General features: G+C 43.4%; 2 long non-coding RNA genes across 12 annotated transcripts in view; one reads left to right on the forward strand and one right to left on the reverse strand.

The window, feature by feature from the left end:
* The first annotated feature begins 462 nt into the window (after positions 1 to 462).
* The window catches only part of LOC139048131 (uncharacterized), a 50,402-nt gene continuing 24,701 nt past the window's right edge, over positions 463 to 26,163 (forward strand). For 4 of the 11 annotated variants that reach the window (XR_011507561.1, XR_011507559.1, XR_011507560.1 and 1 more), the window contains exons 1-6: positions 463 to 620; positions 4,626 to 4,672; positions 6,628 to 6,750; positions 7,063 to 7,156; positions 8,687 to 8,974; positions 24,202 to 24,263. This is a non-coding gene — a long non-coding RNA (uncharacterized lncRNA). The remainder of the gene's footprint in view (positions 621 to 4,625; positions 4,673 to 6,627; positions 6,751 to 7,062; positions 7,157 to 8,686; positions 8,975 to 24,201; positions 24,264 to 26,163) is intronic. The other 7 variants (XR_011507557.1, XR_011507556.1, XR_011507558.1 and 4 more) reach the window with 7 other exon arrangements.
* Positions 9,035 to 26,163, reverse strand: part of LOC139048133 (uncharacterized) — a 66,260-nt gene continuing 49,131 nt past the window's right edge. Inside the window, exon 4 of the long non-coding RNA XR_011507566.1 lies at positions 9,035 to 12,111. This is a non-coding gene — a long non-coding RNA (uncharacterized lncRNA). The remainder of the gene's footprint in view (positions 12,112 to 26,163) is intronic.

The raw sequence follows: 26,163 nt of genomic DNA on the forward strand, positions 1-26,163 counted from the left end.
GTGCCGTAGAGCTGTGACTGCGGTGCCGGTATGTCACAAGCAGCGTAGACTTCCGGTGGTGGTCGTTGAAGCATACGGAAAGGTCGGAAGTCGGAGCCGGGTCGTCGTGGGCTGCCCACGAAGGCCGGCAAGCGCCGGCGGCAGAAGCGCACTACATGACCCGGGGTACCGCAGGCATAGCATATTGGGCGGTTGTCAGCATTGCGCCAAGGATTTGTACCCTGCTGCTGTGCACTGAAAAAGGGATCCGCCGGCTGGGGAGGCGAAGGCGGAGGAGAGAACACCGGCGGGCGAGGCGCTGAAGGCGGAGAACTCCACGAGACGGTCATTTGCGGAATCGCCAGTTCACGGGATTGGCCAGTCGTTTCAGCGGGTGCGAGAGAGAAAATCTGGGGGCGTTTTGCGCCTTAAATTTCTCCCTTTACCTAGGTACCACGGCGGAGCAGTTTCTTTGCTCGTTCTGTCCCTAGGCGTGCCTTGGCGTGCATGCATTTTGCCATGTGTCGGCTGGCGATCCGTGCGTCGTGTACAAGTTTTCCTCGTGCGTCTCCTTGGGTGTTGCTGGCACAGTGCACTGGCGCGAACGATTGTTGTCGTTTGGTCAGTGGTCTCCCGTGAAGGCGAGTATGATATGGCGTTGCCCTGTCACTACCAGTGTCACACGTATACTTCTGATCGCGATCGGCACCGATCCGGATCGAAATTCTCGACTGTGATTGGGTCTCTCGCTCATTTTGTCCAAAGGAGGCAATCACGACCGCGAAATTCGATCAGGATCGGGCGTGATCGCGATCAGCGGTGAGCCAGAACACAAGATACACTCACAGCGCACACTGTCAACAATTTCATTGCGAAAGCATTGCGACCTTTGAAGATTAGAGCATGGCACTAGTCACTTGATAGATATAGCATATATTACATATATAGCAAAATATATAGCATCTTTACAGTTTGCCCTGTGTGCGCGTTTTCGTTCCTTGCTTGTGCCTCTGTCACACTGGTATCTTACCGTCCTCGCGAATTTTTCCATGCGTCGAACGCTTCGAGAGGGCTCAGTTGCGCGTTATTCAATTGCCATAATTTAAACTTTAAAATACTACTAACTTGTAGCGTGGGGTCCTTTTTTTCACGTTTCTGTGTCTTCGTCCGCTTCCGCTGCTGCCTTAGTATGTCAAACGGCAAACTTCTGACTGCTGTTGCAGAAGTCTTGGCGTCACAAGTTGGCGGCTGGACGTAATAATATTTATTTTAAGTCCAGCACGCTTAGGCCTCCGCCACTCCAATCTACGGACTATCCTGCTTCCAGCTTTGATCTCCCCACTACCCCTTGGGTGCCCTGGGGATCCTGCGCCGCCTGCTTTATTATAACCTCAGGTCCTCTCCTGAGGCCTCCGGTTGCATGTGCCCTCCTGGAGCAGTGCTTGTAAAAAATCCAATCTATCGTCGCGACTTAAAAAGCGACCTGCGACTTATACTTATACAACACCAGTCAGAACCTTGCCTGTCGAACCAAGTCATTCTCACCTAATTATTTAAATGATTAAGCGACTTCTGTAGGTGTCGGTCAATGTCATATTAAGCGACTGGTGAATTTGTTCTCTTTACTGGACGGATCCTGCATCTCGGCATGTATTTTGTAGCTGTGTATTCGTATAGATGTAGGAGCTCGGTGGGAGATCTATCAGTGCAGGCAGCATGTGCTAACACCATGTGGCAAATACTGCTTGATAATTTCTAGTATATCATACCCGCGCGCAGCTATCGTGTGCGCCACAGCCCTTACAAGTTATTTGGCTCAGCCATAAGTTCCAGCTTTGCTCCGACACCACTTAAGTGCTGGTTTCCCATGTCTGTCTGTCCACCCAGTTCTTTAAGCTGACAATGGCCGCTGTCATATTAATTTTCATTTTTCGTTGCCAGGATCGTGATCCCCAACTTCACATTGCATTGGTACAAATAATAAGAAAACTTTGACCACTATTGTCACCACTTTGATTAAAGTTCAGGTCCTTGCAATAATGTGCATTTCACTGTTCAGTGAAAAAGCGCTGAACAGACTTGAGTGCCCGACTATAGACATCCTACACCTAAGTTCTCTCTCTTTCACTCCCCATTCCCCTCCCCACATGTAGGGTAGCAAACTGGACTCAGTCTGGTTAACCTCCCTGCCTTTCCGTCTTCCCTTCTCTCTCTCTCTCTCTCACTGTTCAGCTACCCACAGCACTAGCTATTAAGCACTTTTGCTCCATTGTATATCTGTCATGAAAAACTAGCATCAACATACATAATTACGGACGCTATGATTCAATTATGCACTCAGCATCTCTGTAAACTTGCAACATTCACCCTCTCAAGCATAAAGCGCACTCTCAAGGGCCATCATAAAACAATATCTATACATTTCTTTTCTTGGTAGTTCTTTGAAAGTATATTTTTTTCACTAGAAGGTTGGTAACAATGAGCACCTCACCGTCATGGGCTACCAGTTTGGTGCAATGTCCCACTCATTATAAAAATCTTATACTAGATGGATCGTCATTTGAAGAAAACCAATTCTTTAACAAATGGTCCATTGTGCGTTATGGTTCTACCTACCTGTCTTCTACAAGCAATGCATTCACATATGAAAGAACTGTATATAATGATAGTGATGAAGCAGTGCATCTGAAATAACCTTTGACATCATCACAGGAACTTGGAAACAGGTACCACATAGTGATAACTTCGATAATCATTAATCATGTCTTATACATGGCTGGACATGTTTTCGTTCGCTTCTGGCCTTCCTTGGGTCACATGATATTTTCTGTACCTCACAATGAGACCTTGAAGCATAGGCATCTAAGGCTTTCACCTTAAAATGGAAGGACGCAAAATTGATTGCTTCAGTGTTGCTTCCCCTGAAAATGAACTACTTGTACTTTGTTTAATTTATTCACTTGAGAAATGCACATATAATACCATCCATATTAACATAGCAGCATAGGCGGAGACTATGTGGGGGGCTCTGGGGCCCGAGCCCCCTCCGGAGATTTCCCGGGGGAGGGGGGGGGCTGAGCCCCCCACCCTAGGCGAAGCCGAAGCCTCCCTCCCCCTTCCCCCCCACACACACACCTAAAGTGCCAATACCAGTGCTTTGTCACCCACATCATTTGAGGTTTCTTTTCACTTTCCTCGACTTTTTCCCTTGAAATTTTACTGAGGCTAATAGCTTACTGCATCCTTGTTGGCGCAGACTTGAACGGCTTTTAATTAATATTTTCGATTATTTCTGCAAAAAAGAATGTTAAATTATGCGGTTTTATTTGCCGAAACCACGATCTCATTGTGAGGCACCGCATAGTGGGGGACTCCGGAAACTTGGACCACGGGGGGCTCTTTAACATGTACATAAATCTAAGTACATTGGTGTTTTCACATTTCGCCCCCATCGAAATGCGGCCGTCGTGGCCGGGATTAGATGTGGCGATATCGAGCTTAGCAGCCATATTATCTCGAGCTTAACACGAGATAACATGGCTGTTAAGCTCGAGATCTCGCGATCTTGAGCTTAACACCATAGCCACAAAGCAACCACGGCGGGTCACTTTATTTCTTCAAATCCTGACAATAGGGGGACACGGCCATCAGAAGCACTCGCGGTGGCTGCCTTATCCATACTTTCTCACTTCAACATTATTTTAAATTTCCACTGTAAACACCATGCACATATGCAATATATTTAAATATACACACAGGACAAAGTTTATAATATTTTTGAAAGAGATGGAGGCAGCCAATCAAGAATTATTTATAACGGTATGGATAGCCTATGTCTAGAGAATGAATATGTTGTTGTATGCTCACGACGCTTCAAATTGTTTTGCGTGCTTTTTTGATCATGAATGAAACCTATAAACTTCACTGACTCCGTCAGCAGACTCTTTTATCAACGGCGTATGAAATGCACGTGAATGTTGTGTGTCTCGGTGTTGCTTCTTTTTACAGTAAGTAATGTCAACGACTCATGAAAAAAAGAACATTTCTAATAACTTACAACATTTATTACGGATGGTAACATCATCACTTACATGCAAACGTAAATATATAGAGTGTCCCAATTAATTATAATGCACCAAGATTTAAAAAGAGAGCAATGCTTTACTCGAAGAAAACCTAGCGAATATTGTTTACAGTACATTGCAGTAGCTGCTAGTAATTTTTTCGTTACAGATTTAATTTGATCATTTAATTAATTATCTAAGTCGACATGTACTATCCTAATTATCAAATTATAAATGAGGCATCTAAAGGCACAGCCAAGGGACATCTAACTGCGATATTTTCAGCGACGTACTAATTGCGTACTAATTTTTTATGATAGATAAATAAACCCTGTGAAATATGGAGAATACCACATGACTGTGCTCCCACTCGCATCATAAAGCAGCGCCCTCGAACATGCTCCCTCTGAGTAATCCAGGATGAAATAAAGGAAATAAAGAAAAATATTGTGATCGACCTAATGCCTCATCTGCCGCATCCCTGCTGAAGTAACACGTCTCGTTTGGTGTTACCTGGAAAAAAGTTGTGATAGCTGTTGTTTTAGCGTAGATAAAGTGCACGGATTTTTTTTTTTGCTGCAGAACCTGTCACCACAAAAGTGAATTGACGTCAGTGCAAAGATTTAAAGGTACGTTTTGTTCCATCCCATTTGCCATGTGTTTCTCTAATGAGCACCCAGTAAGCATGATCCTCGCCTTGGCATCTGCAAATGGCAACAAGAGGAAGACTGCAAATATGTATATCACTAATGGAAGTGTGGCGGTAGACCAAATGCATCGACTATCATCAGAAGTTGTGAAAACCTGAGACAAACCGGCAGCTTCAACAAACCGGCTGAAGACTCCACGTTTGAGTCCTAGCCTACGCAGGGATGTTCTAGCATTTATGGCCTCAAATCCTCATGCTAGCATGCGGAACGTGGCCGCCCAGGTACCAATTTCCAAGTCAGTTTGGAGAATTCTAAATGACAGCCTTTCACCCGTCCCACCTTAACCAGCAACAATGCTTGGAAGATAGGGACCCGTAGAATCGTTTAAATTTCTCGCAAAAGCCCATGAGTCATACCTTTTGAGCAACATCATGTGCACAGATGAAGCCAATTTTCGCCGAAACGCCTAGGTACATTTGCATAATGCGCACTAGTGGAGGGACTCCAATGCACGCTGTGTGAAGTGCAATAGGCACCAGTACCAGTAGTTGCCCAAATTGTGATTCAGAATTTATGCTGGTGCTATAATCGGTCCCATCTTCTTTGATCACATACTCACTGGACAGTGTTACATCAACAAAATCCTTGAAGGAGTGGTGGATGAGTTTCTCTGTGAAGTCCCGCTGTCACCTCTTCCGCTTCTGTGGTATCAGCAAGATAGGGCACCCGCACACAGCAGCAGCCAAGCACGAAACTGGTTGGATGCGACTTTCAATGCGCAATAGATTGGAAGGCACAGGCCTGTGAATTGGCCCGCTAGGTCATGTGACCTCTCTCCACTCGATTTCTTTCTTTGGGGTTATTTATGTGAATGATCTTGCTTACGTAATTGAGATAGAGTCAGATTAGTTCAAGGCAAGGATAACGGATGTCTGCCGTAGAACTCCGGCGTCGGTCATCAAGAAAGCCACTGAAGATGTTTCATATTTAAAACAGCACCAAAATACACGGACAAGGAAGGACACAGAACGAGCACTGACTGCCGACAACACCTTTATTGAAGTGTGCACAAATATATACAATTCGCAATGGGCATAAAGAGAGTAAAAGAAGAAAGGCAAGGCGAGTCATTGTCGTTCAACTCCTGCTGCGCATGCGTCAATAACATTAAACTTGAGCAAGGTTAGTGACATGTTAGTCGCACATTCAGCCACACAAACTATAAACAAAAATACTAGTGACCTATTTCACTAAGTGCCCCTTAATTCATAGAATAAGGGTTCTCTCTTCTTTAACATGTCCAGCCTGCTCAATTGTTAGCGGCGGTGTGGTGTACAATCTTTACAACGAAGTGACCAGTATTACGAACGATTTTGGAGTTCCCAGGCACTTTCTTATGTCTTTGACTGTACATGTCAATGCCCATGTATCTGTAACCCTGAAGGTCCAAGCCAAGTAGGTCCACTTGCTAAGTTTCTGTTACTGAGTAAGATGCATGCTAATCCCATTTTTTTAAGACTTGCATGCCAAAGAACCAGCAATAAGTGCAACATTTTTGCTCAAAGTATAGATCAGAAGACACTTCTTGAAGCAAACCAGCTTGGTGCCTTTGTACAAATGCTGCTTAGTCACTAAAAGTCGTACCATAACATGTTTGAGGAAAATCGATTAGAACATTGATGCTTTAATGCAGTGCTGCTGTCGTGCTTAACACCGCACTGTAAGTCAATTAGAACGCAGTATTTTCTCATTCCAGTTACAGTGGAATCTTGCTAATCCCAGTGGTTCTGAGGCACCACAATGCATTATTGCTGTAAAAATTTTGCAAAGCCTTTGCCAGTAGGCATTGAGCTGTCATGCTCATTTCAATATGCCTTTGTCTTCTTCACAACCTTGTGTTATACTGTGAGATGTGGATCCTTCAAATATTACAGGAACTTGCATGGCTTGTGTACAGGATACAACATTTCTTGGGAGTGTTCTCAGCCTAGGTTGTGAAAGACTGCTTTAAACTCATGGGGACAACTGAGAGTGACAAGAGGCATTATTTTGTTGAGGTAAGCAATCCTTAAGCTAAACCAAGAGGTAGTATGCATGATTGGAACTGAACTTTCATATTGAGTGAGCAATCCTCTAGCAGCACTGGCACGATGCTTAGATCTCTGTGCTTCGTGCAGTTCTTTTTCTTTGCCTTGTTGTTGCCACAGTGTTTCACTTTCCTGCATTCGTGTCATTGACTCTTGCTAAGCTTGTGCAATTTTTCCTCCATGCAAGCATGGACTGATTTATCTTCTGTTTGGGAAACAGTCATAGTTTGTCCAGTGACCCACTGGGCTATGTGAATAATGTACACAATGATACCATTTCAGACTTTTCAATCATCATGATGTCGATGGCACTGTCTTCAAAAATCACCATTGGATTGCCCCTCTTCAGCGGGCAAGGCAGCAGCAGCACCAATAGGTGTGGTACCATGATAATGCTTACTGCATATGTTCTGACCATCCCTTCATTGCTTCATAGCTTCATTGCCCACATAGTCGGTGCCTTAATTTTATTCCTACATATGCCCAGGTGGTGTCCCAATCCTGTAGCCCTCTGGTGAGCGGGGATATTGAGATGAACCATCGCCCTATTAGACCAACTAAATGTCCACAGGATAAAAATTGTAATCTTGGTCCCCCACTTGATTAATGGCTAATGTCATGACTATTGTAGGGTTGATAGCTCAGATATGTTGAAATAATTTTTGCTCTTCAAAATGAGAAAACACGACATTGCTGAACTGTGGCTGTTCGTCAACTCTTGATATTAAACAATAAAAAATCTTACCGCCCTCAAATAGTTTGTGCGCGGTTTACAAGCTGGAACATACATTCAACAAACTTTCTCCTCAAAACTTAATAACCGCTTCTCAGAATTACAATATTGAAAATTGTTCATGGCAGAACAGCTCTTTTTGCATCATTTTGTGGAGTCTTGATAACAGCAATCCCTTGCTATTGAAAGTTGTAACATTCTTTTCATTAACAGTGAAGTTCGAATTCTTTCAAGTCCTTTTAATTAAAAAAAAAATAGGAGGCTTGGGACATATTGTGATATAGGGCCTATGCAGGCATTTTTAAACTACTGGAATAACAAGTTAACATTCACGAATGCTTGTACTGAGAAAAAGGTACTGAGTTCGATTTATCTAAGCAGTGGTTCATACACACCTCTAACACCACCCCAGGAGGAGCCAAACACTGCCAAACTTTTTCCAATATAACTCCCCCCCCTCCCCCTCCTTACTTTCTCCCGCACGCAAGAGGTATTTGCCAAATGCCAGTTAGGTCAGAAGAGACAAAATAGAAAGGTGTCTTTTTGCGCCTCTTGTTCATCGAGCAATGTTTAAGAAAAAATGAGGACATACAAGGCACTGTTTCCAACTAAATTTTTTATCCAAGAAAACCAATATACAGTAAACTACCACTTGAACGTCACTTGAACAAATTATTCAGCTGTACGAACTTTTTTATATCCCCCATCGAAACGCCATTCAACCCAATGCAAATGCCTTTCAGTTTAACAAAATTCAGTACAGTGGCATTTCACTTCTGTGAACATATTCTGCTACATCATCATCATCATCATAATTTTTATTTTCACCACTGGATACAAGGTGAAAAAGGGAGAGCCGGAAAAAAAGCCGAATTCTCTTCGGCTTGACAAAGTTCCGGTCTCCCAGACAGGCACGGAAGCAGCTGGTGTAGCAATACAATTACGGATAAAGTGTGGATATAAGAGTTTTTAAGCGCAAATACATATAGAAATTTTCATGTTATTACATGGAAACTAGTTGTAATACAGTTGTGTCAAATGACTCCCAGTATACAATTATAATCTGTTATCTTGCATATTATTATTTAACACAGGCTCAGTTGCATATATCATAGTGGACTTGGAAGCACCAAACGAGCGCGGATGCTGATCAAATTTTTTCTGATCGCACAGATCGTGCTGTCGAGGACTGGATTCGTCGACGCAGGGTCTGAGCATGCGCTGCATCAGGCCTATCTACTGCTACCTCTGGCTGTCTGCCCTGCTGGCTTCATCGGATGAAACAAGTCGCAGGAAGCTGTACCACGTGCACTGCACTGGGACCACCTGACCAGCACGGTGACGTCGACAGAGACACCATGGCACCCGGATAAAAGCAGCAGCCTTTTCGACGTTACCTTCAGTGGACTTGGAAGCACTGAACGAGTACGGATGCTGATCGAATTTTTTCTGATCGCGCAGGTTAGTGACCAGCATTTAGTCTCTTCAACTAGAGACAATGACGTAACATTAATGGTGCTCCCAAGTCCACAATGCTGTGTTGCTATTTTGCAAGATTGTTTTAATGTTGTCTGCTTAATGTTACTAACATTCGGAGACGTTGAACAAAATCCAGGTCCTGGCTCTGATTCAGATGAATGTTCGCAGCGGGAACTAATGAAACGCATTCTAAGAGAACAAAAGGAAACGAACAAAACACTGAAACAACTGTCTTCAAATATCAAGCACGTGGAGACAATAGTTGCAGATTTGCAAGAAAGAATGACAGTTATTGAGAATGAAAGGGGATTATGGAAAGAATGCGAAGACAAGATAGTACACTGCGAGGAATCTTGTAAATCTACCATGACGCAAGTAGAATTTCTGGCATCGAAGGTCGATGATCTAGAAAATAGAAGTAGGCGGAATAACCTAGTAATTTATGGATTAAGAGAGAGCTCTGCTGAAGATGTTAAAACACTTGAAGAAGAAGTGCGAGACGGTATATTTAGGAAGATCCTAGGAATAGAAGTTAACTCAATAGAACGACTTCACAAAATTGGTACAAAGCAAAGCCAAAGGACACGCCCTGTTATTATCAGGCTATTCAACTTCGCTGAGAAAAACAAAATATTATCAAGCTGCTTCAAGCTGAAAAACACCCAGATTTCAATATCCGAAGATTTCTCAAAGAAAGTATGCGACACACTTGCTAAATTATGGCGTTCTGCAGTAAGTGACAAGGCGAAAGGGGCAAAGGTATCTCTGGCATTTGATAAACTAAAAATAAATGGCAAAACCTTCATATGGAATGAGTGTGAGGACAGAAGAATTGAACTATCTAAACCGATAACTTCTGCACATGCTGGCTCAGCAGCTCGCGATTGCAAGTGACAACAATGTACGAAATGTATCAGAGTGTTATCACTGAATGCGCGCAGCGTAGTCAATAACTTCAGCCTACCTGAAAGCATAGTTGCAGCCCATCACCCACACGTTATAGTCATCACGGAAACCTGGCTTCACGAAAGCGTCCAGGATTCCGAAGTGTTTCCGCCTTATCGGCTCATACGGAAAGACAGAGAATCGCGGGGGGGAGGTGTTGCTGTCGCAATTAAATCTAACATAAAATTCACAGTTTTAAACAGCATACCTGACCATGAAAGCGTATGGTGTAAACTTACATTTAATGGAAAAAGCATATTTCTGGGTGGCCTATATCGACCTCCGAATGCGCCCCCTGTATACCTAGACGTTATGCACAATTACATTGCACAACACACTAATTCACGTTCCAATATTATCATCACAGGTGATTTCAATTTACCAGGAATCAACTGGTCTAATCTTTCGCACAACAGCTGTGACGCAAAAAGTGCTGAATCTCTGTTGTTCATGTCATTTACCTTTTCTCTAGACCAGCTAGTTTCTGAACCGACTAGAATAGCTGGTCCGTCATGTTCTGTGCTTAATCTGATGTTCGTAAGCAGTCTATCTCAAAATAACACATTAAACGTTGAAAATAGCATTTCGGACCATAAAATGATTGTATTCTCCTGTCCAATTTTAGGAAACCGTGAACGCGTTAAGCCATCGATTGCTGTTATCAGGGATTACTGAAGAGCGGATGACAATGCTATCTCAGAATATTTAAACGCCTGCTTTCTGCAGTTTTCATTACTTCATGACGTAAATTAATTATGGTTATGTTTTAAGCATATTGTGCACTTTTGTGAAGAAAACTACATTCCCTCCAGAAAGAAACGAGTGAACAGAGAACATCCTTGGGTATCGCGCGAAGTAATATATTTAAAACGAAAAATTAAGAGGAAGCGCAGAAAGAAAACCACACGTGACCTTCAAGATCTCATACGCTTACTACAATATAAGATCCATATGGCCAAGGAGCGTTTTTTCACTGTTACTCTGCCTTCTTACCTGACGAATAAACCACAAAAATTCTGGCGCTACCTATCGAGGGAGCGGCACACCGTATCGCAGATTACTGTTTCGAACGAGACAGTTGTTCAGCCTGACGTCATAGCAAGCAAATTTAATGAATTTTTTCAATCTGTATTTAACAGAACTACCTTTAACGGTCCCTCTCCACAGTATCAGTTCGAGAATCCAATGCCTGAAATAGATATTGACCTAAAGGAATTTTTTTACTCTTACAAAAACTGGATGTAAAGAATCCCTGTGGCTCTGATCTTATATCAAATGCTTTTTTGCAAAAACATGCAGTTTGGACGTCAAAATACTTACACGTAATTTACAGGCGATCTTTGGAAACTTCAGTGATACCTGATGACTGGCGAAGGGCCAAAGTAATACCTGTGCACAAATCTGGCTCTAAACTCGACGTAACTATAGACCTGTTTCATTAACATGTACATCCAGTAAATTGTTCGAACATATTATTTATAAGGCCATAATATTGCACTTGGAGAATAATAACCTACAATACAGCCGGCAACATGGATTCTGTTCAAGTCTAAGTACTATTACTCAGCTGAGTTAACCCATGATGTAGCTACATCAATAAATAACAGAAGCCAAATAGATGCCATTTTCTTAGATATTTCAAAGGCCTTTGATGTTATTCCTCATCCAGATCTTATTACTAAACTAATTGCCATTGGTGTACACGAGAAAACAGTATCGTGGATCAAGAACTATCTCGAAAACCGAAAGCAATGCGTAGCTGTGAATGATATTACATCTGATTACATCAACGTTTTTTTTCTGGTGTTCCGCAACGCTCGGTTCTTGCGCCCCTCCTATTTCTGATCTACATCAATGATATTCGTTCATGCGTTCAGCCGCCTATTCAAATGCGCCTATTCGCCGATTAACGTGTAGTGTACACAACAGTGAATACTGTAGCACGGCTGAATCTGCAGTCATCACGGTGCACCAGTAATCCCGTGATCTGTTACGTCACGTAGGCTTCACTATATATGTAACTTGCGCAACCGCAATAAGGTTGTTGCTCACCCAACTGCTGGCCTGGCTACATGGTAGCAGCGGTGGCAGCGAAACCCAGCCAATATGTCGATGGCGTCCGCGCTACTACCGCCCCCGAAGCCTATGGATCCGTCGCACGACCCTTGGATTGCCTGGAAAACTTGGAAAAGTGAGTTTCTGCTGTTTTCCATTGTTACGCAATTGAACAAGCAGCCAAAAGACGTTCAAGCAGCCACGTTGCTAGTTACCATAGGCGAAGAGGCTAGGAAGTCGTATAGTACCTTCAAGTTCGATGAAGCGGAAGACAGGAATGACGTTGAAGTTCTGATTAAGAAATTTGAGGATCATTACAAGCCTGCAACGAACTTAACATTCCAAGAATTCCGTTTCGGTTCAAGGAACCAAAAAGAAGGCGAGATGTTTAACGAGTGGCTAACAGAACTGCGTGTGTTAGCGAAGAACCGTGAATTTGGGGACGCACCAGTGATCCCGTGATCTGTTACGTCACGTAGGCTTCACTATATATGTAACTTGCGCAACCGCAATAAAGTTGTTGTTCGCCCAGCTGCTGGCCTGGCTACAAATACCAGAGAGGATCAGGTAAAACTAAATGATTCGTTAGCTGCTGTACAAAATTGGTGCAACATTTGTGGTGTGACGAAGAAGATCGGCAGGCTGAAAAGTCCCGTTGCTATCGCATGGCACGTACCCAGTTCGTTCGCTGGCTGCGCCCTACCTGCTGGTGCTGAGTTTGTCGCTGCTGCTCTACGAGCCGAATAAACCCCCTTTACAATTGGTGGAGGTGCTGGGTACGTGCCACGCGATGGCAACGGGGCTTTTCAGCCTGCCGATCTTCTTCGTCACAATCACCTACTCACGTCTCCGCCAATCTTGTGGCATTTTGATCGCAGCGCACCTACAGAACTTCACGCTGACGCCAGTGGTGTCGGCCTTGGTGCCGTGCTCGCACAACGCAAGAACACTAATGCCGAATACGTAGTCACCTATGCCAGTCGTGCCCTCACGAAACCTGAGGCCAATTCCTCAGTAACAGAAAAAGAGTGCCTGGCTATCGTATGGGCTCTTCAAAAATTTCGTCCATATGTCTACGGTCGATGCTTTGATGTGGTGACGGATTATCACACTCTTAGCTGGTTGTCCAACCTAAAAGACCCATCGGGCCGCCTCGCTTGGTGGGCCCTCCGAATCCAGGAATATGATATCCGTGTCGTTTATCGCTCTGGACGCAAACACGCTGACGCCGATGCCCTCTCGCGCTCCCCAGTGACTTCAGACAGCAGCACTTCTACCGACAGACATGACATCTCACCACTTGACATCCTGGACATGGCATCGGAGCAACAAAAAGACCCATGGATCGTCATGGTGTTCGACTTTTTGTCAAATCCTCCGGCAACTTCGGCACCTCGAGTGCTACGCCGACAGGTGCAGCATTTCACAATCCAGGATGGACTTTTATACCGCCGCAACTACCACAATGACGGCCGCAAATGGCTTTTAGTAGTACCTCGCCACCTACGACAAGAGTTCTGCTCCGCTTTTCATTCTGACCCACAGTGTGGTCACGGCGGAGTGTCAAAAACTTGCACACGGCTTTGCCTACAATATTATTAGCGAGGGATGTACACCTTCGTCCACAAATATTTACGCTCCTGCATTGCCTGCCAGCAATGCCAATGTGTCCCGCATCTCTCCACCGCATCTCTCCAACCACTTCCCTGCCCAGCTCAGCCATTTGACCGTGTCGGCATTGATATCTATGGGCCTCTTCCATCTACTGGCGCGGGCAACTGATGGATTGTTGTCGCCGTGGATCATTTGACACGGTATGCTGAAACCGCCGCCTTGCCTGCCGCATCAGCAAAAAACATCGCCTCGTTCATTATAAACAACTTCGTTCTCCGCCATGGCACACCATGTGAACTGTTGAGCGATCGGGGCTGCGTATTCCTCTCAGATGTCCTGCAGTCACTCTTATCTGAATGCCAAATTATTCACCGCACTACTACTGCTTATCATCCACAGACCAATGGCTTAACAGAACGATTCAACAGAACTCTTGGTGACATGCTATCAATTTATGTTGCATCTGACCACTCCAACTGGGACCTTGTACTTCCGTTCGTCACTTACGCATATAACACTGCCTCTCAAGCCACCACCGGATTCTCACCATTTTTTCTGCTTTACGGCCGGCCGCCATCCCTCCAGCACCATTGATACGGTTCTCCCGTACCGGCCGGACCCTGCTGAATGCTCACCTGTTTCTACGGTTGCTCAGCACGCCGAGAAATGCCACCAACTAGCCCGTTCGTTGACGTCTGCTCAACAGTGCCGCCAAAAAGAATGCCATGACCTCAATCCTCCCCCTCACCCCTTCCCCGTCGACTCACTCGTGTGGCTTTGGGTCCCGCCTGTTGCTGCTCCTGGCTTTTCGTCCAAGCTCCTCCCGAAGTACCACGGGCCCTACTGCGTAGTTGCACAAACATCACCAATGAACTACGTGGTCGAACCCGTATAGCCATCTTCCGATCTGCGTCGTCGGGGGCGAGAGACTGTGCACATTGACCGGCTGAAGCAGTATTACGATCCGCCCACCTCTTCCTAGGTCGCCAGGATGGCTACTCTTCAATTCCGGGGGTGATTGTGACGAAGAAGATCGGCAGGCTGAAAAGCCCCGTTGCCACCGCGTGGCACGTACCCAGTTCGTTCGCTGGCTGCGCCCTACCTGCTGGTGCTGAGTTTGTCGCTGCTGCTCTACGAGCCGAATAAACCCCCCTTACAGGGGGATGAAACTGAATGCATCAAAAACTACCAGTATCTCCTTCACTCACAAGAAAAATGCGCTTCAGTTTACATACACAATAAACAATATATCACTAAGAAAATACGAGGAGGTCACATATCTCGGGGTCACTCCTACAATGAAATTAGATTGGGAAACTCATATAAATAATGTGTATGACAAGGCCCTAGGTAAACTACATTTCTTGAGAAGAAAAGTTAGAAACACACCTCCTAGTGTTAAATGCACACAGAACCCTCATTAGACCCTCTTTAGAGTATGCTGACATTATTTGGGCCCCACACCAGAAGTATTTAACCGAGAAACTAGAACGCATACAGAACTTAGTATTGAGATTTATATATTCACAATATTCACGTCAAACGAGCATTACAAACCTGCGCGTCAAGGCTAACGTTCAATCACTGGCTCAACGTAGAATGATTTCCAGATTAAAATTTCTATGCTTACTTTATCACGGCTCCTATTGAGTACCACAAGCAACATACATTCAAGCGCCATTCAGACTTTCTGCCTGAACCAACCATAATAAATCAATACGACACCATCCCAGCCATAATAACACTCGCAAGTACTCTTTATTCCCACACGCCATTTCCCATTGGAACATAGTACCCTCTAGAGCCGTAAATTGCCCATCTGCCAACGCAATTATTGACAGTATTGAGAATCTGGAATTCGAATGGTGATATTGCCTGTATTTCATATGCAGCCTCTGTAGATGCATTCTTATGGTAAACGCTGTTTCGCCTGCTTCCCGGACGGCTCATTTAAACAGTGTATATATTTATTGAGTATGTTCATTTTTGTGTGTGCTAATGCTCTTTGTTTTGGATACACTAGTTTAAGTTTATTCTTTTTTTTGTACTGTATTCCATGTTGTAACCACTCCTGCATGGGCCCGACGATGGCCTGCAGTATTGTAAAATAAATAAATAAATAAGAATGCAAAAACAATATATGTATACATATATACACATATACATACACACACATACATATATAGATATAACAAATTTCACAGAAGTTTACAATAAACACAAGTTACCATCAGGAAACGTTGTTTTTTTTAATAAATTATTTTACATACTTGCAAATATATATGTGCATCTATGTTAAAAAACATAAAAAAAGAAAAATCTGCATATAGGCTGCTGCTTTCGCGACAGACATCTCGGCAATGTAGCCCAGGGCGTCGTCACATCCTTGAATTTTAACAAACGTGAAGACGCCCTTTGCAGCATCCAGTTCACGACACGAAACCCTGCCATGTGGTTCGGGCACAATCACTGCAGTGGAAACCTGGATTCTAGGAATAGTAGTTACTAGTGTGAACGTATAAACAAAATGAGAATATATGACAAGTTCTACGGAACTGTTGGAGCAGTTGACAATACACATCTATAAGAACAAATCCAATATTTTAGTTATGTTTAGAGATAACACATCAACATGTTGGTTAAAATAGTTAAGTAGGGAAGGTAGTGTATGTTTAAGGCATTGGCAGCCATATTTAGTATGTGAAAAAGGGATCTGCCATGGTGCCTGGTGACGATATGAATATGCACTTCTATTTTGTTGTAGAGCTGCCGGGGCTAGGAATGAATCGAGTTTTCCCAGCATAGTATTTCTATAGCTTAGTAATGTTTTGAATTTATATATGTCACGGGCTCTGATTATTCTGTTTTGTTGGAAAAGCTCTTGCGTATGCTCGAAAAAACAAACGTTCGCTATCACCCGAATTGCTTTCTCATGAAGTATTTCCAGCATTTGAATATTTTGCGCTGTAGTGTTACCCTATATAAGTGAACAGTAACTGAGGTGTGGATGGAGAAGAGCATGATAAATGAGACGCTTAACTTGAAAAGGTAATGCACTTCAATTGCAATTTAACACACCTACAACTTTTCATACCTTTGAGCAAATATGACTAACGTGTTCATTCCAGGACATATGCTCTGTGAGTATTATGCCTAGGGTTTTTATGGATGACGTAATGTTAATTTTATACAGACCCCACACAATATTATCTGGCAATGTAGTAGAACTTCCCAGAGCATGAAAACAACGCATTTTGTTTTGGTTTCATTGAGGATGAGGCCGTTTGCCTTAGACCATGCTCGAAGTCCATAACAAACGGAGCTTGCTATAGGTGTTATTTCTTTTAAATCTTTACCTGTAAAGAAAACAGAGCAATCATCTGCATATGTGACAAATTTACACATATCGCTCACTTGTACAATATCACTAATGTAATACAGGAAAAGTATCAGGCCAAGAATGCTACCTTGGGGCACACCCGCTCTCAAAGATTTTATCTGCGATCTGTTCTCATTAATTTCAGCAAACTGACGTCGGCTTTCTAAATAAGATCAGATAAGTTCAAGTGTTATTCCTCGGAAGCCATATTTTTCCAGCTTTATCAGCAGCAATTTCTGGTTGACCCTATCAAAGGCTTTGCTGAAGTCTACGTATAACCCTAAAGTCAGAAAATTTTTTTCAGTGTTCTCTAGAATAAGCTTCTTCTGTATACTTAAAGCAGTTTCCGTAGACCGCTTTTTCTTAAACCCGTGTTGACAGTCGGTTAGCAGGCTATGTTTTTGCGAAAAATTATCAATATGAAAGTTAAAAATTTTTTCGAGTCCCTTTGATAGCACAGGAAGTATAGATACTGGCCGATAATTGCCCATATTATTTTTGTCACCTCCTTTGTGAACTATTACTCTCGCTACCTGCATATTACGCAGGAAAACTCCGGTTGACAGGAAAATATTAAAAATGTGCATTACTGCAGTTGCAAGTAAGTCTACGACGTACTTAATTGGCCTAATTTCTAAATCATCGACGTATCGACTATGGCTATTCTTCAAGGATGGAAATGTTGTAATCATCTCAGGGATGCTAGTAGGCTTTAGGAATAAAGATTCTCTTAATGAAGCGGCATGCATTGTATCTTGAATGTCGTGATCTATGCATCCTACTTTAACAAAAAAATTGTTAAAATGGTCTGCAAGTTCTGTACCACCTACAAAAGTGCAATCAATGTTCAACGTATTTGTTTGTGTATCGACTGACTTCCGATTTAGTGCTTCGTTTATTTTCTTCCATACTTTGACACTTCTGCTATTACCTCCATGGAGTTGTTAGTTGAGTTTTCTTCTCTATTAGTTGCATCGTCTATTAGTTGCAGGTGTGCCTAATACAGTGTTTTCACTTTAACCTCCTTATTTGCCTTTCTTCACTCTCATTTCCACTTGAAAATTTTGAACTTTGAGTGCCTATAACCTATATTAGGAAGTAGCCGCTAGCAACACTTGGGGAAGCAGTGTTCTTTTTTATTTTAAGCATGAATGGCATTGTCATTCACTGAATTTTGTGTGTAGTGCACAAAGCATCACATGGCAATAATTTCTTTGTTAAAAGAACTATAAAAGACAGACTGGCAAAGATTACTGCATATTTCATTTGGGATAAGTAAGTTGAAAACCTTGTATTGTTTTAGAATGCTTTTCTTCCCAATTGGATGTTTTACAGGAAAACATTTTGCAGCAGAAAACATGTTCCTGTGTCGTTCTTCCAAAAGACATAGTGAAACTTGTGATCCCACTTAGTGTCTGCAAAACTGAATGAATTGGTTTTATGTGTAAGATTAAATTGCCCAAATTATACGGAATTTTTAATGTTAATTATTAAGCTCAAGGATGTAATTAATGCTTTGAAACATTCGTTCTATGCTTCCATATATGTAAATGTAAGCTTTCACACAGTGAACACACTAAATTAGAAATATGCCTGCTATCCATGCTTTTTGCGCGTTGAAGGAACTTGCATGCTTTTGCATGTTTAGGAAATTGCCTTTCATTCTGTTTATACGGCATAATTTTCTCACCTATACTAGTAGCTACAGTGTACTGAGGTTGAGTGCCAAGGCAAGGAACCCAGAAGTTTTATGGGAATAACTACCCAAAATTACTGTCGATGGATCTGGCAGTGGGGGTGGTTCAGGAAGTGCACTGAAACTTGGAAATTAATGTTCAGTGTGACCTGCAGCATTCTGGAGTGAGGGTCTGCGCTGGAAGGAAACTATGAAATATGTTAGCAACTAGTCAAACATTGTTTTAACTCCAATGAGTGCTTTTAATGGTGCACAATGGGAAAGGACAACCAGTGACATCGATGCGAGCCTTCCGACTCTAAAGTTTGCTCTATGCATTCCTCTGTGTCGTTTCATCAATGGCAACAGGGCAGGCGCGTACGCTGTAATTTTTTTCGAGGGGGGGGCAACCTTAGGTCTCCTTCCTATGCAAATTAGGGGAAGGGTACCTTTATTATACAAATATGAATAATGCCCACCATTCACCATAAAGACACATAAGGCCTGTGAGATGCACCTCTCCTTTACATGGCAAACAAGGAACCACATCAAATGGACTCACGCTGGAAAGAACTGCAGGAAGAACTCTACCAAGAACAAGTAAACAAGTGAAAATGTAAATTAAAGATTTCTATAGTAGAATACATAGCAAGCATGGCACGTGAACCGCGTGGGGTTGTGTTGCTTAGCCAGCCAATCACAAAAGCAAACAAAATCATCGTCATGTGGCCTTTTCAACAATGCATCCTACTTGATAGATCCGGAGAGTCTGCTGTTCTTGAAGAGCCTTTTCATCGGCGGAAGCAGTGAGGTGTGCAACAGGCATGGACAAAGTGTATGGAATCTGAGCATTTCACTCTTCAAAAGTCTGCGGTACAGTTCATTTCACTGCTGAACCCGTTTTACTCATGGAACTTCACTGCCAACTGCACTGAAACTTGAAAACAAATAGTTGCAGCAAAGCAAGCATTTTATAATTTTCAGTTTGAAAAGAATTCGACTTTCGCCATTATACTTTAATAAGGGAGGGAAAATGTATAAAATTTTGCGCTAATAATTTTATTTTTGTGGTCACCGCCTTATTTGCCTAACAGGAAAAGTTTGAAGTATGAATTATTTGCAGCCTCGCAGAGGAACAGTGGCTGGCGGTTATGAGGCCGTGGGCGGGGCTTCGCTGCATACTTAAGTTGCATCCGACTATAGTTTCGTTTTTTGAATTACCTCTAGAAGAATGATAGAGAAATATATATTTGCGGAACATATTTGCGGAACAATCACATTTTTTTTTTTATCCCTCGTATACTGCTCTACTAAGTGCCAAACTGACTCTTATTGTTATTTGGGAAGTTGTGTAACGATGCGTGGCCACCAGTCCCGTGCAACAGGATAGACCGCAGGACGCTGTGGTTCTGGACATGCTGCACCCACTGTGAAAGGTTAGAAAAAAGCCCACATAAGCACAGCAGAGAAGTGGCAACATTAGGCGGTTTGACTGATAACTGTACAAGCGTCATTCAAGACACAGGGAATTGTTCCTCACTTCTGGCGGCGTTTACAGTAACGAACGGCACACGCGTTATCAGCATGATAGCATTGCCTGTTACTTTCCTGTCGGGAATGATAATGCGCATGCCGTTCGTTACTGGAAAGTACCGGACTCGCCGCGTTAAAGAAAGGAAATGCGGACAAGCAGATGACGATTATCGTTGTGTGGCAAGAGGGTGTAATTATGCGTAAGAGTGTATGCTAGCCACCATACCCTTAATATAAACATATCTTCTCTGTAAAAAAAAAAAAAGTTTAACACAGCGATTTTTGTCTGGCAACAAAAAAAAAAAAGAAGAAGAAAGTTGCTTCCAAAGATTGTGCGCATCTATTAGCGGCGAGAATTAGGAGTGGCGCCCTCTCGCGAGTGACGTCACGGCCAAGACGCCGCTCGCTCCGGCTCGCTCGGCTGCCGCGCGCGCTCGTTCCCTTCGTGTATGCTTGAGATATGGGTGGCTCGAGCCGTACGTATTGAAGAATACGTCGGCTTCTTTCAGCTGCCATACCTTAACCACAGTTTCCTCTTCAAAGGCGTGTGAGTCGAGAAACTTTGCGGCTTGGATATCGCAAGCTAAGTAGCGTTAAAGGGGTCTACTAGGTTTTGCAATGCATATATGCGCCGTGTGTATCGGTAAATTTTGACTAAAAAAAGAATATCTGCAAATTCAACGCGCGAAGTTGTGTATGATGCTTCGCTAAACACTTAACAATCATTTAGTATTTAGCTATGAGATAAGAAAAATTTGGTAATTGGCGTCAACATGTTATCCGATGTTAGAAAGACACTGCCAAGCGAAGCTGTCATCACGATTCCTATTACTCTGGTGTGTTGTTCTATTCAAATATGGCCATTCATTGTTGCGTAAAAAAATAGTTAGGCGCGCATTTCTTATGAAAAAGTTTGCTGCTACTTTCATCCCCCTCTGAAACAGGCCTCCAAAAAACGAATTGCTCATGGCTGCTAACACGACGGCGCGTCATGTAGAGTATTTACATAGTTAATTCACAAACACCATAGTAGCAATCACCTGAGAGATAAGTTTCGTTGTTAAGATCGAGAGCCACTCAATTGAAAGTGACGAAATGTTTCATAGTGGCCCTCAGTAGCCTTTATCGACAATATGGCACACCCCTGATCACGTAACGGTAGCAATCGACTGTCCGTATGGCGAGGCACGCTATGTTCGCGAAACCCATCAGTTCACTACAACTTCGAATTAAAACCATAAAGCATTTTTTTACAGCGCCAACTGGAATGGCTAAAGTATTCTCGAGCTACTACACCGCAGCTTAGATTGCCTACAAAAGGAAAATTCAAGCACCTTCTGTCTCACAATGTCTCGATCCAGCGTTATTTAATTATACAAACAGATAACAATTCGCTTCGTCGGTACATAAATTAAGGCTAAATTAAGTTTGCTCCAATCCAATCGCAAACATTCATAAAGAAAGCACCACAAGCCTTGCATATACTTTCACTTGATTTCTGACCCTCCACCGGGGGGAATTTCGATACCTTGAATATGTCCCATACTACTAGTCATTGACGCTTCGACGTCTTTCTGGCTGCAGCTATGCGGTCCAGCAGGCATGCTTCACTAAAAAAAATTGGGCCGAGCAGCCTGTGTCAGTTCGCCAAACAGATTCGTCATGTATATTCCTCAAGCAACAAGCACCAGTAAATTTCTCAAGTGAGTTTGATTTGATTTGATTTATTAATTTCCATTTACACACACACATGTACAGAGGAGTGGTAGATGGAGGTGGATGAGGGAAAAAAGCCGCACAGACGTGGCTTGAGGTAACCTCACCCCCTTAGGTACAATATGGCTGCATGGGGTAACACATCAAGCGCCATATAAATTGCATTTATATAGTGGCCATAAAACATTGCAGTTATACAATATATGAAAGAACAGTAAAAATATTTCCACAATAACAATGCAAAACACACTGTGGCATTGAAATAAATAAATGATATACACTAGGTAACATAGACAAAAAAAGAGGAACATAACATACATTATTAATCATTAGCAAACGCGCTCTAAAGAGGCGAGTTGAACGTGTAGCACGGAAAAAGGGAATATATATTGGTACATTCCTATTTGTACTCTGTAAATAGCTGTAAGCCTTCATTAACTTTACTTCAAGTTTCCACCGCTTAAAAAAAAAATAAACATGTGAAGAACCGCCTAATGTTGACAAGCAGTTAAAGAAGCAAGTGAGGCGTGTAGAATCTAAGCTCCAGTATTAGTTAAGTCCCCGTGCTACTGCCGAGCGTTTCTGTGAGGAAATGCAAAAAATTCGATATTATACTATGAACTACTCGTCGTGAGCAAACCTGTTTTAGCGGAATAAAATCAACGTGACTGCTGTAGAAGTCATATATAGCCAGCTTTGTGACATACTTGTTGCACCGCGGCAGGTATGGTATCATAACTGGATTCCTATAGGCTATGCTTTTGTGATTGTCTATCCGCGTATGAAAAAACCCGCAATGGGCTGGTCTGCGTCGCTTCGGCTGGCACTGTAGCGTTGCCTTCGAGAGCTGCATTGTTGTCTAAGAACTTAGCTCTTTGAATAAAATGTTCGCAAAGAAAGACGTCGTAAAAAATATATTTGAGACGACCACCATAAGTATACAAGCAGAGAGAACGAGGGTGAACAAACGAAAACACCGCAGAAAGCGCCCGGACAACGCCCGAACTGTAGCAGACGACAGGCGCGAGTCCGTGCCCTGACGTCACGCGAGCGGCGCTCGCAGCGCCGCTCGTGTTCGTTCTCGGGGCTAATAGCCAAGCCGATCCATGCCTAAAGCTTCCCAAAAATGGCCGATTGCATCGTCGAAGTCGTTAATACACTCTAATCGTTCACTTGATTTTTCGCTGCATTGGAAATGCAAGCGGTTAATTTCGCCGAATGAAATGTCTCGACGCTGTTCAGCGCCCGTCTCGTGCTTCTGAAAAGTGCTTGCGGTATTGGCGTGAACAGACAGGCAAGTGGACGTATTTATTCTACAGTTATTGAACAGTTACTTATCGATGCATCTTGAAGTTAGCCTAGAAGCTGTCGTTAAAAGTTCCGTCTTTCAGTAGACCTTGTGCAGCGTACTCTCAGCTCAATACGAAATTCTTGACTGCGTTCTCGAGTTTTGTTTAACGGTAATGAGAAGGAGTTAGATAATGCACATAGGCAAGGTTTTGTCTGGTCTTGCAGGAGTCCCAGGTGCTTTTTGCGCCGCGTACACTGTCGCAATCGTTACACGTCTGAGGAACCAGACTGGCGGCGCATAGGTAAAGCCGACTGCCAGTGCAAGCCGCAGTCCCCTACATTGTCGCTATAAAGAGGAAAATTTGTACGTGTACTAAGGGTACGCAACGTTTCTTTGTTCAGTATAATTTGGCGGTGCCTCCAGCAGAGAAAAATGTGGATCCCGTACTGCTCCTTCGGTTTGGGCTCGGCAATGCCTCCGCGTGGCGGGCGCGTTTAAGAGGAAGTTTTAGCTCGGGTGTTCCAATCTAAATACATGTAAACGGAGTATTCGTTTTTCTCGGCAACCACTGCACCAAATTTGACGAGGTTTGTTACATTTAAAAACAAAAGCTTAGAATCTAGAATTTCTGCTGGGTACACAAAAGATTTAAGCGAAACAATTGAAGCAGAGCGGGGCATGGTGCTTTCAGTGCCCAATTTTTTATAGAACATGTAGTTTTCCATTATAAAGGGGGACTGTAATGCGATGTCTTGTAAGTAGGGGGTTGTCTTATATTCAGAGTCGACTTATGTTTCAATGTGAACGGGAATGAAGTGTTACGCAGTTCTTTTAACGAAATTTACCTCTGCTGTTTAGTTTCCATATTGTGCGTAGAAGCAACAGTGCGTGCGCTTTCAGCTGCTCAGTTTATCTTCAATGCTGCTCTCAGTTTGTAGAGTTCATCACATGTGCATGTGCAACACATTGGCGAAGGCAATACGAACTGCATTTCTCGCTAGCTGGACAAGTTGGAATGGCAATGCACCTTGGAGAACAAGACTCGAATAGTGAAAGTCTGGTGGTAAGTCTGAAGTAATATATTTTTCATTTATATTTGGTGTTAACTTTCCAGCGCAAAACTTTCTATCCTATTGAAGAAACATTTAGCCCCCTGTTTGGCCTATTTTTTTGAGGGCCTTATACATCAGGCCCCCTAGCAAGTTTTATAGCGTCCTCAATCACCTTGCCCCGGGGTTGCCCCGAAACCAGAATGATGCGCCTTGCACCGCTGTGGTGGCGCACTGCAAAGGGTCAACATCGAGGACAAAACTGCACCCATTGCAGGGTGCTTGCATGCAGCGCTATTTTTGCCCCTGGCGCGCAAGACGTGCGCGAACACGCACGCGCGCACATTTTGTTGTTTGCAGGTGCTGAGCATCTGTGGCAAGCGCTCGAACCTTGTCAAACTGCGTGCTCTGACATACCTGGTTGCAAGCAAACACCAATGGATCTTATAATTAATCCTGACTACCCGTTCCTGACGACCCTTTCAACGAACCTGTCCACTTTCGGCCGCTCTTCACCACATTGTTTTTGGACGAGGTTGATAAGCATGCCGTCTTCGCTGTCAGAAGAACTTGAAAAAAAAGCTCATCGATTGCGGCAATTAGCAGCGCTTCCTTTCTCATTGCCGACATCTCCACTGGCTGACTCCGTTGCAACCGCAGCTATCGGGCCAGAGCATCCACGGTTCTGCAGTCGGCAGTGCGCGCGCGCGTCCCGCAGTGCTTGCTGGGGGATTGCACCCCGGCGCACCGCCGATTTTTCTCGGTGTGAGACGGGGCAATGGAAAACCGCTCCAACAGGGGTGTGCTTCCGGTGATCGAGGATGAAAGTGCGCACCAAGGCGCCCCGGTGCGGGTGATCGAGGACGCTATTAGTTTACACTGCAATTTAAAGCTTCTTGAGACCCGAATACAGCCATGGGACATAATTACTTTTCAAGCTGGTTATTATTGCCTCCAGGCATGTTTCAAACATGAAAGATGTTTTTTTAATAACATAGTTTTAAATAACTGGCACCTTTTTTAAATATCACAGTCATACGTAGACAGGCTAAGAGCTGCATCTCCAAGTAAACATCTCATGCTCGCTATGGTAAAAACTGCATTTCATTGCCTGAACGCTGAGGTGAAGATGGAGTTATGTGTAGTAGACTGTTACTTGGCTGCTGCATCCTGGATTTTTCATGCATTAATGAGGAATTCAAAACATACTTCAAGGTTGCTTCCTGCTGTTTGTGACAATGCAGAGGTCTACATCAATTTAGTGTGAAATTTCTTGAAAGTAGATGAGAAGAATATGAGTGAACCACTTTCGACAGTTCCGCATGCATTAGACTTCATATCCACGATGAATGTTTGGAGTAACGACTTCAGACTTCTGGCATTTCTTTATCGAAATAATCTTTTAAACTGGTTTGTTATTAGAGGAGACAGCAGAAATTGAATGCCCTCTTACCACACCACCATGAGGTGAGCGTAACTGCCAACAGAGAGACACTCTCCCTCTGCCTTGAGTAGCCTCTGCGAGCGACGTTCTTTCCTCACCTTGTCACATACTTGAGCCGAAGAACCACATCGGGTTCACGTGACTAGCACCACCCGCTTTTTTTTTCTTATCCAGTTTTGTTGCGTGGCACATTTTCCACCGTGGCATTGCGCATCCTGAATTGGGCGATTTGCCGAAGTAATGCATCATGGCGAGCGACACTTTTAAGACTGTGTTTTGCATTGCACTGTTTGTTTGTGTTGCCTTGACTCTGGCTGGGTGTGGCGCTTTCTCAAGAGGGAGGAAAGTGGTGTTTCATTTGAAGTTTCAGCTGTCTGTATGACATGCACAGATTTGTCATGAATACCTGTGTCATGTGCTGTAAGGCTGTAAACTTAAGAACAGCATTAAATACATTCTCTTAGTGGTGA

The sequence above is a fragment of the Dermacentor albipictus genome, chromosome 7 (assembly GCF_038994185.2).
Source record: "Dermacentor albipictus isolate Rhodes 1998 colony chromosome 7, USDA_Dalb.pri_finalv2, whole genome shotgun sequence".
NCBI classification, from domain to species: Eukaryota; Metazoa; Arthropoda; class Arachnida; order Ixodida; family Ixodidae; genus Dermacentor; species Dermacentor albipictus.